Source organism: Nycticebus coucang, chromosome 9 (assembly GCF_027406575.1).
Source record: "Nycticebus coucang isolate mNycCou1 chromosome 9, mNycCou1.pri, whole genome shotgun sequence".
Lineage (NCBI taxonomy): Eukaryota > Metazoa > Chordata > Mammalia > Primates > Lorisidae > Nycticebus > Nycticebus coucang.
In genome coordinates this window covers 37895039-37913488 of record NC_069788.1, presented here as the reverse complement: position 1 = coordinate 37913488, position 18450 = coordinate 37895039, and positions in this window count along the sequence as shown.

Here is an 18450-nt window from a genome sequence, read left to right as displayed (position 1 = left end):
CCCCTGCTAACTTCACCCCTGGGGGTCAGTACCCTGCTTTCCTGGGAGAAGTCCACTTTTCCCATCTGGGTACCAGCTTCCCATCCTTTGCATTAGGTAACTGGCTACCTCACAAGGATGTCAAGCACCATGATCCCTTACACATCATCATGGGGAGTGTAAATGGTTGCATCAACTTCAGCAAAATCTAATAAAATAGACACACACAGACCCTATGACCCAGCAATTCCCTGCCAGGCATATACAAAACAAGTGTCCATGCTTGAACCAAAAGACATGATGGGACTGTTCACAGCAAAACTGTTCATAATGGCCCCCAAATGAAAAACCCAACTGTCTTTTAATGGTAGAATAGATAAACAAATTATAGTACATTTGCATGATGGAATTCTCCATAGCAGTGAAGATGAATGATCTATAACTGGCTATTCACCTGCGGCAACATGGGTGAATCTCTGAAGCCTGGAGCTGAGTAAAAGAAGCCAGGCACAAAGGCAAGCATATCGTACTAATTCTCTTCACAGAAAGTACAAAGACTAGCAAAACTGGTGTACGGTGTTAGAAGCCAGTATTACTGTCACTCGTTGTCTGGAGTGGTGGGGGACAAGCCTGGGAGGGGGTGTGCAGGATTTCTGGGGGGTTGCAAATTTCTGTTTCTTAATTTGGGTGCTGGCTGGATGCATGCATTACATGTGTAAAAATTAATCAAGCTGTAAAGTTGTGATGCATGCCATTTACATGTAAATGTACTTCAAGAAAGTGTTTTATATATATGTGTATATATATATAATATATAATCCTGATGCCCCTGACTCCCACATGAGAGTAAGAAAGAAAACATTTCAAATTATATATAAAACCAGCACATTGTACCCCATGACTGCATTAATGTACACAGCTATGATTTAATAAAAAATTAAAATTAAAATTAAAAATTAAAAAAAAGAGAAACAAAAGTATTGCTTCATCCTGTCCCTTGTTTTACCTAAGAAGAAACTGAGGCCCAGAGTGGTCAGTGACTTAGCCGAGATCACAGGTCCAGTTAGTGCTCTGGCTGGGTAAGAACCCAGCTCTCTCAATGCCTGACTTATCTTGTCTTCTTTTACATCACACCTATGTGACAACCTGTGATCTGCAGAGGACATGAGATTTCGATCCCTTCAAAGACTAGCTTCCGCTCTGAATTCTTCCCTCAGCTCACACAGAGCCTTTTCGTACAGGTAAGCCAATACCCGCACACTACATGCATCCTAAAGTCCCATGGGCAGCATTTCTGGGAAGTGAGATTCACGTGGCAGGTGGGGATAGGACAGGAGAGAACAGTCTTGCCAGGAAGAAAAAGAGGGAACTCATATTTAGTGAATAAAGGCTGTATTCCTTGGAAGAAAAAGTATCCAATGTACTCATTCCTACTATGAAGCTAAATTATAGCTTTCACATGAAGGCTATAACCCAACTATAGCACAAGACTATGAGGAAAGGGCCAAGGAAGGGGAAGGGAGGGGGGAGGTTATGGTGGAGGGAGAGTAATGGGTGGGACCACACCTATGGTGCATCTTAGAATGTGTATAGGCAAAACTTACTAAAGGAAGAATACAAATGTCTACATACAATAACTAAGAAAATGCCATGAAGGCTATGTTGAACAGTTTGATGAGAATATTTCAGATTGTATATGAAACCAGAACATTGTACCCCTTGATTGCACTAATGTACACAGCTATGATTTAACAATAAAAATAATAATAATTAAAAAAAAGACTGTATTCTGGGGCAGCACCTATGGCTCAACAGTAGGGCTCCAGCCCCATATACCAGAGGTGATGGGTTCAAACCTGGCCCCAGTCAAAAACTGCAAAAAAAATAAGACTGTATTCCTTGGCTCAGTGCATATAGCTCAGAGGTTAGAGCACTGGTCACATACACCAGGGCTGGTGGGTTCGAACCCAGCCCGGCCCTGCCAAACAGCAATGACAACTACAACAAAAAAATAGCCAGGCATTGTGGCGGGCGCCTATAGTCCCAGCTACTTGGGAAGCTGAGACAAGAGAATCTCTTAAGCCCAAGAGTCTGAGTTTGAGGTTGCTTTAAGCTGTGACACCATGGCACTCTACCAAGGGCAACATAATGAGACTCCGTCTCACAAAAAAATAAAAGGACTATTGCTCTATAACAAACCCCCTCCCCCCAAACCTAGCAGCTTACAACAACATTAAACATTTATTCCTTGGGTGGCACCTGTGGCTCAAAGGAGTATGGTGCCAGCCCCATATGCCGGAGGTGTATGCTGGTTCAAACCCAGCCAAAACTGCAAAATAAATAAATAAATAAATAAAAATAAACATTTATTCCTTTATTCAGTTTCAGGGGGTCAAGAATTTGGACATAGCTGGGCTGGGTGGGTCTGGTTCAAGGTCTCTCACAAGAATATAATCAAGGTGTCAGCCAGCTCTGTGGTCACCTGCCATCGTGATGGGACTGTCGTATCTTCTTCTACTGTGGCTCACTCATGTCGCCAGCAAGTCTGTGCTGGCTATCAGCTGCAGGCCTCAGTCCCTTAACACATGCACCTCACCAGGGGGTTGTTTTAGTGGTCTTACCACATTGAAGCTTATTTCTCTAAGAACAAGTGACCCAAGAGAGCAAGGCAGGAGCCACAATGTCTGTTAAGATCTAGCCTCACAGTCCACACCATCATTTTTGCAGCCCTATTCAGTGTGGAAGGGACACCATGGTGTGAACATCTGCAAACAGGAAGCCAGACCATCGGGGACCCTGCTGAAAGCCAGCTATTATGTTTATTATGAACCAGGCTCCATAGTCTGTGTCATCTTCACTCATTTGTTGTTAGAAGTTCATATTTAAGACCAGGTGCAGTGGCTCAAGCCTGTAATCCTAGCACTCTGGGGGGCCAAGGCAGGTGGATTGCCTGAGCTCACAGGTTCAAGACCAGTCTGAGCAAGAGCAAGACCCTGTCATTAACAATAGCCGGGCATTGTGGTGGGCGCCTGTAGTCCCAGCTACTGGGAGGTTGAGGCAAGAGAATCGCTTAAGCCCAGGAGTTTGAGGTTGCTGTGAGCTGTGACGCCACGGCACTCTACCAAGGGTGACAAAGTGAGACTCTGCCTCAAAAAAAACCACATTCATTTTTAGTCTCTATAACATGCTAGGTGCCCTCAAGTGCTCAGCATGTGTGGTAGGAATCATTTTCCCATTTGTCAGACAAGGAAACAGACCTGGAGAAGTTAACTAACTTTTTCTGGCCCTCCAGATCCTCTGGCTCCAACACCTGATCTTATTTTAGAAAGCTCCCTTTTAGAAAGCTGAATGTGCCATATACAGGAATCAGAGGTCCTGGATTCTGGTGTGGCTCTCCCTTAACTTGCTGTGACACCTGGACAGTCACTTCCTGAAATGGACCATGTTAACTGTCCACCCATATCCATTAGGACTGTGTCTGCTCTGGCTTATTTCTAAGTCAGTTTGGAGGTGGGGGTACAGAGGTCTCAGAGCCCCAGGCTCCTTCCAACTCACTGCTCTGCCATGGTCCTTGTTTGTGGTCCAGTGCGGAGCCATCCACATTCCCGGCAGCAACTGAAGGCAAGATCAGAAAGAGAGCAATTGGCTGTGCTAGATGTCTCTTTAAGAAAATTCTGGAAGCCACTGTATAAAACTTCTGCTAACTTCCTGTCACCCAGATCTTAGTCATGTGGTCACACTCAGCACAAAGGAGGCTGGGAAATGTAGCCCTTATTCGGTGTGGCCATATGCCCAGCTGACATTTCTGTTATTATGGTAGAAATTGAAAATAAATATTAGGCGATGGCTAGCTCAACTAGCCTACGCAACAGCCATTCACCTCTTTATTATTATTATTTTTTAACAGAATCCTGATTTAATTTAGTCTCTTCCAAGCAGCCAGGGGCTTTGAGAAAAGCAGGAGCCAGCCCTGATGGGTGAATCGTGACTGCTAGAAGCCATTCATGGTGGTCTCGTGGCCCTGGTCAGTGACTGGGTTAGGAATGGGCGTGTGACACCTTTCTGGAAGGTAAGTCTCTAGCGGCTTCTAGGACGTAAGACAGGAGCAGGAATACTCCATATCTACGTGGCGATTGTCTGCATGTAACCTAGACAGTAAGAGCCACCTTGGACCCACAAGGGAAGCCCATCTAAGAGGTCGAGACAACCCCCTGAAGATTCCAAAGCCGAAAGAAAAATATCTTATGACATCTTTACCACTGTATTAGCCAACCCTGGAACCTGTGGCCTCTGAACTTCCTGTTAGGTGATAATCTATAAGCCACTTTAATTAGGTTTTCTGTGATTTGTAGCTAAAAACAGACTGACCGACATGCTTCCCTTCCCTGGACGTTAGTTTCTCTGTGGGAGGAATCAGGGGGTTGCCCAAAAGTCTCACCTTTCTGGTAAGGAATCCAGAGAGCTCTATGTCTACCATGTCAGTGACAAAAATCCTGTGCAAACCAACTTAAGCAAAAAAGGAATTTATTGGCTCTCATGGCCTGAAGGAACACTCTGATATTTGTAAAATTAAAAAAAAGAGCTCCAAGAATCAGGGTGGGAGCTGAGGAACCAATACCACTAGGATTCTCTCTCTCTCTCTCTCTCTCCTTCCTTTTTGTCTCAACTCTATTTGTGTGCTGGCCTCAGTGTATCCTATTAAAGACAAATCTTCTGAGCAGCACTCATAGCTCAGTAGGTAGGGCGCCAGCCACATACACCCAGGCTGACGGGTTTGAACCCGGCCCAGGTCAGCTAAAAAACAATGACAAATGTAACAAAAAAGTAGCTGGGCGTTGTGGTGGGCGCCTGTAGTCCCAGCTACTTGGGAGGCTGAGGCAAGAGAATCATTTAAGCTCAAGAGTTTGAGGTTGCTGAGAGCTGTGACTCCATGGCACTCTACCGAGGGCAACATAGTGAGGCTCTGTCTTAAAAATAAAGAAGACAGATCTTCTCTACCTTGGTGATGGCAAACCCAGTGAGGAAAGGCATCCTTTGCATGGTTCATTAATCCCAAGGCAGGGTACTGGATGGCTTTCTTGGATCACATGCCTATCCTTGGACAAATCTCTGCTGCCAATGTATTAGATACATTGACTTGTCAAGCCTGGCTCATCGGTTTAGGCCTATTAAAGAAGGAGCTGTGGTCATTGAGAGCTTCATCAGAACCACATGGAGTCTACGTGAATGGTGCTTCTTGAAGGTGGACAATGTGGCATCTCTGAACTTGATCATGCCCTGAGCTTGGACCAAAGATAGGTAGTTGAGCCAGAAAGGAAACAGGCTACTCTCAGGGGTCTTGTCCTAAAACTCTAGCCAAAGGGCACATTCCATTTGCATGGTGACTCCATCAGTCATGGCTAGTTAGGGCAATTCAGAATATTCCAATTTATGTGTGTGTGTAGGGAGGAGGCTATTAATACAGGGATGGGTTACATGGGGGTTGGAAGAACTGAGAAGCCGATGGAACGTTGAGGTACCCCAGAGATTGGCAGCACTGGGAAGGGACAGAAGGAATAAAGGAGGAGGTGGGATTACCACATCCCAGAAGCCAGAACCGTGTGAGGGAGTTAATGCCACCACGTGGGCTGCCTAGCAAAACCACAATCCTGGAGGACTGCCTGGGGGGGGCCTGGAGCCACAGAAGAGACAATGCTTCTGGAGAGGCCACCCAAAACAGAGAAAGGGAGACAAGTACCCTGGCTCTCCCTTCCTTCCATCCTGTGAACTCCCTGCATTGGCCCCCCAGTAGCTGAACTCAGGTGGAAACCAACTAGTACAGGAGGCCAAGCAATGCAGACTACCAGGGCCATCATCCCTGTGAGGCAAAGCAGAACAGAGGAAGGACAAGAAATGGATCTGTGGACAAAACAGGCAAATGACAGACACAATGGCCAATTAGTCTTCTATGGACTAAATGCTTTGTCCCCGCCCCATTCATATGTTGAAACCCTAACCCAGCGTTCCCAGTGTTGGATGATATTAGGTGGCACCTTTGGAAGATAATTAGGTCATAAGGGTAGAGCCCCTATGATGAAATTATTATCCATATTAGAAAAGGCTCAAGCCAGTAATCCCCGCACTTTTAGAGGCAGAAAGAAGGATCTCTTGAGGCCAGGAGTTTAAAAACAGCCTGAACAACATAGTGAGGCTGGCCCCATCTCTACAAGAGTTAAAAAATTCGTTGAGTATGGCAGCACATGCCTGTAGTCCTTGTTATTCAGGAGACTGAAGCAGGAGGATACTCGAGCCCAGGAGTTCAAGGTGACAGTGAGCTATGATAGTGCCACCACACCCCAGCCTGGGTGACAGAGTAAGATTTATATATATATGAAACAAAAGAAAAGGAAGAAAGCTAGTTCTCTCTGCTTTCTAGCACATGAGGCTATATTGAAAGACAGTGGTATGTAACCCAGAAGAGGGCCTTCACCAGACAGAATCTGCCAGCACTTGGACTTCCCAGCCTCCAGCAGTGTGAGAAATAAATTTCTGTCCTTTATAAGCCACACAGTCTCTGGTACTTGTTGCAGCCTGAACAGACTAAGACAGGGTCCCAACACATCCTCTGTCTTGAGGAAGAGTGAAGCCCCCAGAGAGTCATTTTCATGCAGCCTGATGGCAATCCCAGTTCTGGAAGCTTGAAGTTTCTGAGTGACTATTCATCTGTGTTTGCACATTCCTGAAAGTTCCATGTGGGACTTTCTGAAAAGTCCTCACTATACAGGTGAGGCCCAGCCTATTCACCCTTTAATTCTAGGAGTCCTAGCTGCTGCTCCCTCTAGATTCAGCCTGGGCCAGCGGGGTCACTGCCGAAGCCAGAGCTCCCAGCTGCCTAAATAAGAAAGAGAAATCTCCAAGGCCTGCAGAGGAGGGGACAAGCCAAGGGGAACCCTGCACAGGGTCCAAAAGGAGAGCGCCTTCAGAGTGTGGCATCTTGCCTTCTCTCTCTTGCTCCCTTTCTTTTTTTTGCAGCTTTTGGGCCGGGGCCGGGTTTGAACTCACCACCACCAGTATATGGGGCCAGCGCCCTACTCCTCTGAGCCACAGGCGCCGCCCTGTTGCTCCCTTTCTATCCATGTGACATACTTGCTCCCTCTTCACCTTCTGCCGTGAGTAAAAACTTCCTGAAGCCTTCACCAGAAGCAGGTGCTGGCACCAAACTGCTGTACAGCCTGCAAAGCCAGGGACCAAATAAACTTCTTTTCTTTATAAAGCACCCAGCCTCAGGTATTCCTTTACAGCAATGTAAGATGGGAAAAGACACACAGATACATACAACAGACTATGCACTTTAAGGCCAGTCCCGGTGGCTCATGCCTGTGATCCTCCCACTTAGGGGGCCAAGCTGGGTGGTTTGCCAGCCTGAGCAAGAGCAAGACCCCATCTCTACTAAAAATAGAAAAACTAACAGAGCATGGTAGCAGGTGCCTGTAGTCCCAGCTACTTGGGAAGCTGAGACCAGGACCTTGAGGTTGCTATGAGCTATGATGACACCATGGGACTCCATCCAGGGCAACAGAGTAAGACTCCATCTCAAAAAAAAAAAAAAAAGATTTGCCAGGCACAGTGGTTCATGCATGTAATCCTAGCACTCTGGGAAGCCAAGGCGGGTGGATTGCCTACATTCACAGGTTCAAAACCTGCCTAAGCAAGAGAGCCCTTCTCTCCAGGCATTGTGGTGGGCATCCGTAGTCCCAGCTACTCAGGAGGCTGAAGCAGGAGGATCATTTGAGCCCAAAAGTTTGAGGTTGCTGTGAGCTATGATGCTACAGCACTCTACTGAGGGTGACAAAGTGAGACTCTGTTTCAAAAAAAGAAAAAGATTGTGCATTTTAAACATGTCATAAATAAATGTCAGTTATTCCTTAATGAATCTATTTTAACGAATTGAGAAGCAATGTTTTCACAGAGGAAAACTGAAGCAGAGCAACTTATTGGGAAGGAACAATATGGGGTAGCTCCTGAGCAGATGGCCTTGAGGGCCAGTCTACCTGCTGTCCTACCCTGGTTCCACCACTTACTAGTTCTGGCGGACATTACAAATAACACTGTGGGGCAGTGCCTGGCTCAGAGGGTAGGGCACCGGTCCCATATACCAAGGGTGGCAGGTTCAAACTCGGTGCTGGCCAGCTAAAACAGCAGTCACAACTGCAACAAAAAATAGCCGGGTGTTGCGGCTGGTGCCTATAGTCCCAGCTACTTGGGAGGCTGAGGCAAGAGAATCACTTAAGCCCAAGAGTTGGAGGTTGCTGTGAGCTGTGATGGCACTCTACCAAGGGCAACAGAGTGAGACTCTGTCTCAAAACAAACAAACAAAAAAAAAATAACACTGTGATAGATCCTTGCACATAAAAACTTCCAGCACAACTTGGAAAGTTTCTTTAGGGTAACTTCCCATGTTTTACTTAACCTCTTAGTTAAGTAAACTAACTCAGTTAACTTAAGTAAACTAACTCAGTTTTCTCATCTGCAAAATGGAGATAAAAATGATGTTCATGTCACAGGGTTGTGGAATTAAATAAATTTTGTGTGTGTGTGTGTGTGACCTAGAAGTTTCCCAATACATAGTAATTCTATGTTACCAAAAGCTGGATGGGTGCTAGGGAGGCTGTCCCCATGTCTTTATGGTCTTAGCCAGTGGTCTCCAACTAGATTACCAGTTCCAGTAGTTCAGAGACCAGGAAGGGAGCACAGACCAGTGGGATAGTAAGGAGACACAGGTAGGGGAGCTGGGAAGGCAGTCTTAATGGAGAGACCAAACAGCACCGACCTTGTGTTCTGGGTAAAGCACCTGGAACTGAGAAAAATCTAAATGTTGTGTGAACATATTCCCTCCCCAAATTTCATGCTGGTAGAATTACTGGCCAGTAATTACCTAGTAAATTAGAGAATCTACCAGGCCCCCAATTAAGTACCTGAGGACTTAATTGGTCCCTAATTAGAAAAAGTTGCCAAATGGGAATAATTATCTCTGTTCTCCATTTCATTTTCTCCACTCCTCAAGCCAAATCTCTCTTTGTCCCTTCCCCACTGGACCTTCCTACTGACAGGGGAGGGGAGAGAGGCAGAGGCTCAGTCAAGTATGCCACTAGTGCAAAAGGCCTCTCCTATGCAGTCTCAGGAGCCCCAGGACCTCACCACATTTTCTCTAAGGGTTAGGGGTTGTCTAGCTCATCTCTGTCTCTGGATCTAGGCCGGGACCTGGCATCCAGGAAATGCTTAGAAATGATTGCTGAATTGCAAAGACAGCGCTGGGCCGAAGTGACAGTGCTAAGTGCTTCCACTATGTGCAGAGCAGGAGCTTGCTGCCCTGTCATAGCCCAGAAATGCCATCCTTCCTGCACCCAGGCAGGGAAAGACAGCAGGAGGCACCATCTCTACCAGCCAACTTGCATTTTGTGTTGCTCTGGAGTTGGAGACATCACTACGTTGTTATTGATTGTTTCTTTTGTCTTGAGAAACAGCAATCTCAAATGCCTGGGCTCAAGCAATCCTCCTGCCTCAACCTCCCAAGTAGCTGGGACTATAGGCACGTTCCACAATGGTTGGCTATTTTTCTATTTTTTTTGGAAAGATGGGGTCTTGTTCTTGCTCAGGCTGGTCTCAAATTCCTAAGCTCAAGTGATCCTCTGACCCTCCCAGAGTGCAAAGATTATAGGTGTGAGCCACCACACCCGGCCTGAAGACATCACTTCTGAGTAGAGGGATCAGGAAAAGCTTCGTGGAGCAGCTGGCATTTAGTTTGGAAAATTTGGAATTAAGAGGAAAAGCCAAGAGAAGCAATTTTAAAAGGTCAGAAGTGGACAACTCAGAGCAGGTGAGGGCCTGGTCCAGCTGAATTATTGGGGGTATATACAGACACAGCCAAAGATGAGGCTGGGGAGTGTGATAAACGCAGAATGGCCACCAAGGAGTGTGGGCTTCATCCCTAAGCATTGGGGAACCATCTGGTTCAGAGGATCCTAGAAGGTGACATTGGTGCTCATGACAGCAGCAAGAAGGGAGAAATGAGGGGGCAGAGGAAGGGAGAGCCAGTGGCTTCCAGACAGGTGGGAAAGGTGCTATGGAAGAGAGGACGTCAGGGCAGAGATGAACCAAACAGCTCTGATTAGAGTCTAACCAGACAGTGAAAGCAGAGGGGGTTTAGGAGAAGACCAAACCAAATGCTTCATCTTTTGTCTGAGCCACATCCTCAGGAAATTGTCCAAAATGTGCTTGAATGTCTTCTGTTTAGGCACATCCACCATGGAAGAAGGACATGGTAAAAAGGTAGGGAAAAGATTCCACTAAATGGGAGAAGCCGGTCCCAGATGATCACATATTGATCTAATGCACCTTCATTATCTGATAGGCATCTGTTTAGAGTCAGAAAGTAGATGAGTGGCTGCCTAGGCCAGGGGGGAGGCATGGATGGAATAGGGAGTGACCACTAAGGGGCACAGGGTTCCATTTTGGGGTGATAAAAGTGTTCTAAAGTTAGATGATGGTGATGGTCACACAACTCTGCAAATATACTAGAAACCATTGCATCATATGCTTTAATTAGGTGAACTTTATGGTTTGTAAGTTATGTCTTAATAAGGCTATTAAAATTTTCAAAACAGAGCAGGGGATTCTGTGCACTGTGAGGAAAGTAGTTTCTGCCAGATACTAGGGACAACCCTGGACCTGGACCCCAGCAGAGCATGACACTGTCTTGAAATGGGAGGAGCCTCACATGAAGAGAGTGAAACAAGGTGGCAGGGCAGTGGGGTGGGGGGCACTTAGGGAAACAACTGCCAGGAACAGGAGGGTAAGAGGAAGACCCACTGAGTGTGACCCTGTCATCACAAGTGCCTGCCTTATTGACATCCAAGCAGGTAGGGTCCCTTTTGGCACAGAGGCTGCTCTACCTGCCACCTGCTGACTGCAGGAGGGTAACAGGCATTGCTCTGTGCCCAGCCAGCCCCCTGCCACATCACAGCTGAGTAACAGAGGAAGGGGCGGGTGCACAGAAGGGGCCAGAGGAGAGAGAAACAAGAAGAAAGAATTGGCTCAGTGCCTGTAGCTCAGCGGCTAGGGTCCCAGCCACATATAGGTTCTGGCGGGTTTGAATCCAGCCTGCGCCTGCCAAACAACAATGACAACAACCAAAAAATACGGGCATTATGGCGGGTGCCTGTAGTCTCAGCTACTTGGGAGGCTGAGGCAAGAGAATCACTCTTGGGTGGGAACAGAGAAGGGAAGGAAAAAGGAAAGAAACACTCATCCATACATTCCTTGTGCCTTGCACCTAAGTGCCTTCTCTTCTTGTTTAAGCCTCACTACACGTCTATTCATTCATTCATTTATTCATTCATTCATTCAACACCTACTTATCAAGCATCCACTAGGTGTCAGGCACTGGAGATTGAGAAGCAAAGCCCCTCCCTGCTGGAGACTTCATTCCCAGGGTGAGACAGGCCACCACAAACAAGTAGATAAATACAGTATGTCAGAGAGGGATCATTGCTGTGGTGGGACATGTGACAGGGAGTATGGGGGATGCTGTTTTATACAGGGTGATTACAGAAGTCTTCTTCAATGTGAGCTGACATTTGGGCACAGACCTGAATGAATGAGGGAGGGAGCCTGCTCAGTTTGGGGAGGAGAACATCGGAGCACAGGGAAAAGCAAGGAGGAAGGCCCAGGGACCACACTCGGTCCATTGCATGAGATAAGTTTGCTTTCCCTGGCTTAGAATTTTAGCGGGGGCTTTGGAGTCTGATAGTCTGAATCCAGATCTGCCCCTTAACTGGCTGTGTTGACCTTGAGTGAATACTTAACCTCCCTGAGTCCCAGTTTCTTCACCTTCCACAAGGAGAGCAACTGAAGTCCCCCTAAGGCAGTGTAGAAAGGGTGCCTTGAAGTCATTGCACCCTTCCATGGGAGCTAGGATGTAGAAAAGAGCCTCATAGAGCCCCCAGATCTCCATGACCAGGGACAGTGGGGTGGGATTGGGGGCAGAAAGTCACTGATCCCACAACTTTGGGGGTATAAGAGGAAGTAGGACTCCCCCAACACCCAGCACCTTTGTTCCCTCTTGCATCTGTCTTTCCACTCCCCAACCCTTCATTCCAGAAGCTTCCAGCATGAGGATCCTTCAGGCTTCTCTGAAGAAGAGGGGACTAATTAAACCTTAATTGACACAGCACTAATTAACTCCTTAATTACATGGAACCACATGATTAGCCACGCAGCAGACACTAATTGTTCATGAGGCAGTAGCCCCTTCGGTCCCCCTCCCCTTTTCTAGGACCTACCAGCTAAGGCACCTGAGAGGCCAGGTAAGCAGCAGCCCCACCCTCCAGCCAAGCCCCTGAGCCCATCAGCTCCTAGAGAATGGGCTGGAATAGTTCACACCACCCTGGCCTGAAGCGAGGTGCCTTCCATAATAATGTAAATGATAACAACTGGTACAATGTGGAGCAGGGTAGATCCTGGCCTCTGTCACCTTCCTCCCTCAAAACCTCTGCCCTAAATCAGGACTGAAGAATGGTGCTCCAGAGCCCTGAATTTCCACCTGCCTGAGGTGAGGGGAGCAGAAGGCAGGTCCAGCTTAGAGAGTGAGAAGGAACTGGCCTTCCCCAAAACCTCACCTTCCATCAGTCCATGCCCCTTGCTTAGGTTGAACCTCCTGGCACACAACAGCACAGGCCTTTTCCAAATGAGGAGACGGGGGTCCACAAAATTTGAGAAATATACCCAGGAGGTCCACATGGCCAGTAAGTGATGGAGCTGGCTCCAAATCTGGCTCTGTCTCTCTAAACCCAAGCCACCCCCAGTGGTCCTGCTGCTGCCTACAGAACTCTCCAGATCCTGCAAGCAATTTGAAACACAGACCTGGCTGGGAGAGGGACTTACCCTGACCATCCCCCCAGGTGTGACACTCTCTACATTTCTCCCCATCCCAGCCTGTTCTGGTCCCCCTAGGTGGCCTAGCCCCACCTGGCCCATAGAGGCCCACAGATGTCCCAGCTCCTCCTACAGAGGCGTGGGCAGGAAAGGGACTGACACTGTGTCTGGTGACCTCACATCTTGCTTCTCCCAAGGCAGTCACAGCTGTCACCTGTTGCCCTGATGCAATTATTAATAATGTCCCCTTCGATTGCAAGTGGGACTTTACCTAACAATTGCAATCAGTGTAACCTGGCTTATTGTACCCTCAATGAATCCCCAACAATAAAAAAATAATAATAATAATAATGTCCCCTTCTACTGTTGAAGACAACAAATGATATGATACCTCATTGGGTTACCCCCACCCCCGGGGCGGCTGTGATGACTGCATCCTCTGCCTGGGAGGTGGTGCAGTTGTCCCCGTATGATCAAAGAGGAAAAAACAAAGGCGTGGGGACATGAGCTGTGGGCGGAGGACTTCCCCAAGCCCCCACCACTAGGAAGGGGAGGAGTTGGGATGCTAACCCACATCCAGAGGCCTGGGAAACCCTTGCCCCTTGTCCTCCTGCCCCGCCATGCCCTCTGCTCTGTGCTAACAACAAAAAGGTGGGGTGGGTGATGAGGACTAGAGGCGGTGGGGTCCGGGAGACAGGAGGTTATCTGAGCATCTATGTTTTCAGAGTGTCAACTGCACTGCATTCCAAGGACCCAGGCCTGGTCTCCAGGGCTGAGATGCCCCTGAGCAGGGTGACCCACCTCCTTCCTAATTGGGTCAGCCCCTCCCTTGGTGAGGGAGGGGCAAGGGAAGTGAAGATACCCATCTCTGGACCCCTAGCGAGCAGGCTGTGGGCAGTGCCAGCCACTCCCACGCTCCACCAGGTCCCCGGTGTGCCGTAAAAGACACAGCAATTAGGTCAGCACCCCTCCAGATGCTCACCCCCTTCTCATTAACTGGAAACTGTGACAGTGTAGCAAGGAAAGCCTTCTGGGTGTGTTTTCCCATCTGTTGCTCTGTTTCTGACACATGCTCATCCCACCTGGAATTCCTGAGCCCGCCTCTCCTTCTCTTATCTAGACCCTTCCTGTCCTTGGACAAATTACCAACCCTCTCTGCACTTCTCCCTGTCTGCAGCATGAGTGGACATTTGTGGATGTGATAGTACTCCCCTCCGCACAAGACTCTCTGTGATCATTCACATAAGGCACACAGCACAGGGCCTGGCACAGAGGAGATTCTCAATAAATGGTGGCTATAATGTTCCCTCAAGGCCCAGCCCAAATCCCTCTTCCCCCAGGAGGCCCTCCCTGACTGCCCCAGCCATAGGTGGGCATTCCCTACACTACCTTCTGTTGCCCACTCCTTGGTGCTTTTCACACCCTGAGATACACTTACTGGGCCAGGCAATAAGCGCTTTACATCTGGTTATATTTTTTAAATTTCATTTTGTTTTGTTTGAGACAGGACCTGTTGCTCAGGTTAAAATCCAGTGACATGATCATAGCTCACTGTAGCCTCAAACTCCTGGGCTCAATGATCCTTCTAAGCCCTAAGCTAGGGCTACAGGTACGTGCTGCTGTGCCCAGCTAATTTTATTTTTGTAGAGACAGGGTCTTGGCATATTGCCCAGGGTGGTCTCAAGCAATGCTCCTGCCTTGGCCTCCCAAAGGGCTGGGATTACAGGCATGAACCACTGCAACCAGCTACATATGTTAACTCATTTAACCTTACAGCATCCCTATAGGATACATATACTATTATGATTCCCATTTTACACAGGAGAAAAATGAGGCACAGAGAGGTTAAGTAACTTGCCCAAGTTCACACAGCAAATAAAGTGATGATCGGAGGCCAAGAGCCCAGGCAGCCAAACTCCAAAATCCATGCTTGTAACTTGTACTATAATTATAGGCTTGATCAACATTTGTGGTAGGGAGGAAATACACATGACAAGTATTCAAGGGCTTTATGGAATCTCCATTTTCTTTTCTTTTTTTGGCTGGGGCCGGGTTTAAACTAGTATATGGGGCCGGCGCCCTACTCCTTGAGCCACAGGCGCCGCCCTTTTCTTTCTTTCTTTCTTTCATCTTTTTCTGAGACAGCGTCTCACTTTCACCCTCAGTAGAGTGCTGTGTCGTCATAACTCACAGCAACCTCAAACTCTTGGGCTCAAGTGATTCTCTTGTCTCAGCCTCCTGAGTAGCTGGGACTAAGGTGCCCACCACAATCGCTGGCTATTTTTAGAGACAGGGTGTTGCTCTTGCTCAAGTTGGTCTCGAACTCCTGAGCTCAAGCAATCCACCCCGCTCGGCTGGGGTCTGCATGTTCACGTGGCCTCTATACCAGTGCCGTGGTGTACGTTCACAGCATGTATACAATGCGTGTGCAGAGGAGTGTCTAAAGACTGTGTCGGATGTGTGCAGAGCTTAGACACCACAGGGAGTGCACATGCACACACATACAATGTGTGTGTGTACCTAGTGTGTGATTCTGTGTGGCGTTTGTAGAAGGGCGTGTCACACCCCTCTGTGTGGCCGTCATTCTACCTTTGCAACAGTTAAGTGCTGGGGAGGGAGGTGGAGTAGGGTTTATTTCCCCTTCTTTAGAAATTGAGATGCCAAAGGCTGGACAGGCCGCATGACCGGTTCCCCATGCTGCCCAGGCTTCTTTCTCCAGGACATACTATGTCTGCATGGACTGCACCATCATGACCCGAGCACGTGCACACACACATCTGTATACACACGCACACCTTGCACATGTGCGTCAAGGGCTTTGTATGTGTCTTTTGGTGCACAAAGGCTACATGTGCTCTGTGTGTGATAAACGTGTGCACGTGCGTGCAGCCGAGTTTATAGCGGGACGGGCGCATATGCATGCGTACATATGAGGAAACGGTGGTGGAAGATCAAACAGTAAACTAGAACTGAATTCCAGGCCTGCTTCTGTCACTGGCTAGCTGTATAATCTAGGACAAGTTGCTGAATCCCCCAAGGCTCAGTTTCTGTGTCACACAGTAAGAATAACAATACCTATCTCAGGAGAGCCTGGAGAGGAGTGGCGCTCACAGACGTGCAGCGCAGTAGGGTTCAGTACGTGAGTACTATTTGGGAACGTATCTGTGTGCAGCTGTGTACGTGCAGCTGTGCATTTGCAGAGTGTGGAGGTGCGTGTGGGGAGCACACAAGTGTCTGCAGGTGCCCAGTCTGTGGAGGTGAATATATGTGTGGGGGGTGCAGAATGGTGTGACCGTGGTGTGTGTGACCATGTGTGTCGCCCTCTGTGTGTGCCTGGGCCTGTACTCAGGCCCCTCATGCTAGTAAGGCAGGAGTCAAGGTGCCTGGATGGGCTGAGGGGGCTATCTCTGCCTGTCAGTCCCGAGGTGGGTGGGGGGCGCCCTCTCAGAGGTGATTGAGCCCCTGCTCTCCCACCAGGCCTGCCAAAATACAGCGAGACAGGGTGTAATTACCGGCACTTACCGTGGCCATTACCCCCCTCGCCGCTGCGCGTGACACACGACCCGTCAGCTCAGCGTTTGCACCATTAAGGGGCCTCATTAGCATCCCAGCTCAGAAGCAAAATTACCCTCACTGCTCATTTCAAGATGTCATCAATTTTAATTTAGGGCCCAAAAATAGTACAATGGGAAGGCCCTCCCCGGCCCGCCGCACACAGAGCAAGAAGAGAGGGTGGGGGAGGGGACTGTTACGGGGAACCAGGGCAGAAGGGGTGGTTGGGGAGCAGAGGGACAGGCAGGAAGGGAGGAAGGATGGGGTTAAGGGAAAAAGGGAGAAAAATGTTGATTTCCCCTCCAAGAGAGATCGCCAGGCTAGGACCTCCACTGGCACCCCCCTTAAGAGGGAAAAGGAATTGAGGGCATAGCGGGGGTAGGGCCCTGACTCACCCACCCACCCCCTGTTGGGCCATCTGGAGGCTGAGATGTCTGGAGCCACAGCATGAGTGAAATGCAGTGCCTAGCTTTTCCCTTCAATTATTCCTTGAATGCCCACAACCACCTTGGAAGGTAATGGGAAACTGAGGCAGGGAGGGGGCTCCATCACACATTGAGCCATGGCAGAGCCCACATTGAAATCGGGTCTGTTTGGCTTTGCTGCTCCCTGCCTTCCTGGACCCAGACATGTAGCTTTGTGGAATTGTCTCCTAGTTAACATGCCTGGGCTTGGGGGTAAAGCAGAGGTGGCTGCTCGCCCAGCCCCAGTCACTGTCAGTTCCACTGTGCCCTTTCATCTGCAGCTGCCCCCATTCCTCAGGCCTTTGCACACTGTGTCCTGTGCCTGGAAACCCCTCCCTCTCTGTCCATGTGCCTCACCCCTGCCCTTGTCAGCCTGGTCCCTCATGACCTAGCTTAATGTCACCTGCCCCTTTCTCCAAACCCACTGAGTCATTATTGCAGGCTCCCAGGTCTGTCTCCCTGTGTCTACCATGCCCCGGGGAGAGCTAGGCTGGCTTTCATCTATCGATGTATCACCAACACTCAGCACAGGGCTAGCTCAAAGTGGGTGCTCAGGATATTCTGAGTGAAGGAGCACCCACTTTGCTCCTCCCACATCCCATCTGGGCTTCCTGTCATCAGGGACCACAGAGGTCTCCCCACCCGACCCTCCCTTGCTCAGACGTATGCTGGGGCTTAAGATGAGTTGGGTAGGGGCTCAAGAGGGGCTATTTCAGTCTGTCTCTTGCACAAAAGCAAGTGTGCCACAAATGTTTATTGAATGACTGACTGAGTATATGAACGAATGAATAAATGGGTGAAAAGCATTTCTTCCTAGACACTTCTAGGTCCCTTCATAGACAGAAATCTTGGCTATTCCCTCACCAGGCCTTGCAGTAACTTGAAGTATCAATATTCCTGAGGCATTTTCATTTTATAAGCAGAGCCTGGGCACATTCCACACACTGAAAGAGTCTCTTTTGGAAATAGGAAAATTTCACAGCTAGTTCCATAGACCTCTAGTCAGTGGAGAAGATTTTCTAGAAGGCCTGGTTTGGGAAATAATGCAAGAGGTATTTCTCATCTTCTCTATATGTCCAACCAGCTCTGCCACCCCAGCCTGTGGTAACTCACAGTGGGCCTCAGTTTCTCCAAGTATAAAGGAAGAGGCCATCACCCATGTCCCGGCTCTGCAGGCCACTGTGGCATGAGGCTTAGTGACATGGCAGCCGGAGGAGGGCTGGGCCTGCAGAGGCCAACAGGCTTAGGGGAAAGGCCACTAATTGTACCTGACCTCAGCACCTGCCTCCCTCTCCTGCCTGGCAACACCCCAACCTCCTTGGCCACCACAGGGTGAAAGAAGGAGGAAGGGACCCCATCCTAAGCCCTGCGACAGGGTCCTTGCTGGCGGCAGGCACAGCTCCCCGGCCTCACAGAAGACAGATCACTCCCTTAATCACTCTGGAAAAGAACCCCAAGCCGATATAATATTATAATTAATTAATTCACTAAAAAGGTATTAAATTTCTCTCCCCCCCTGTGGATATTATCTGAATTCATTGAC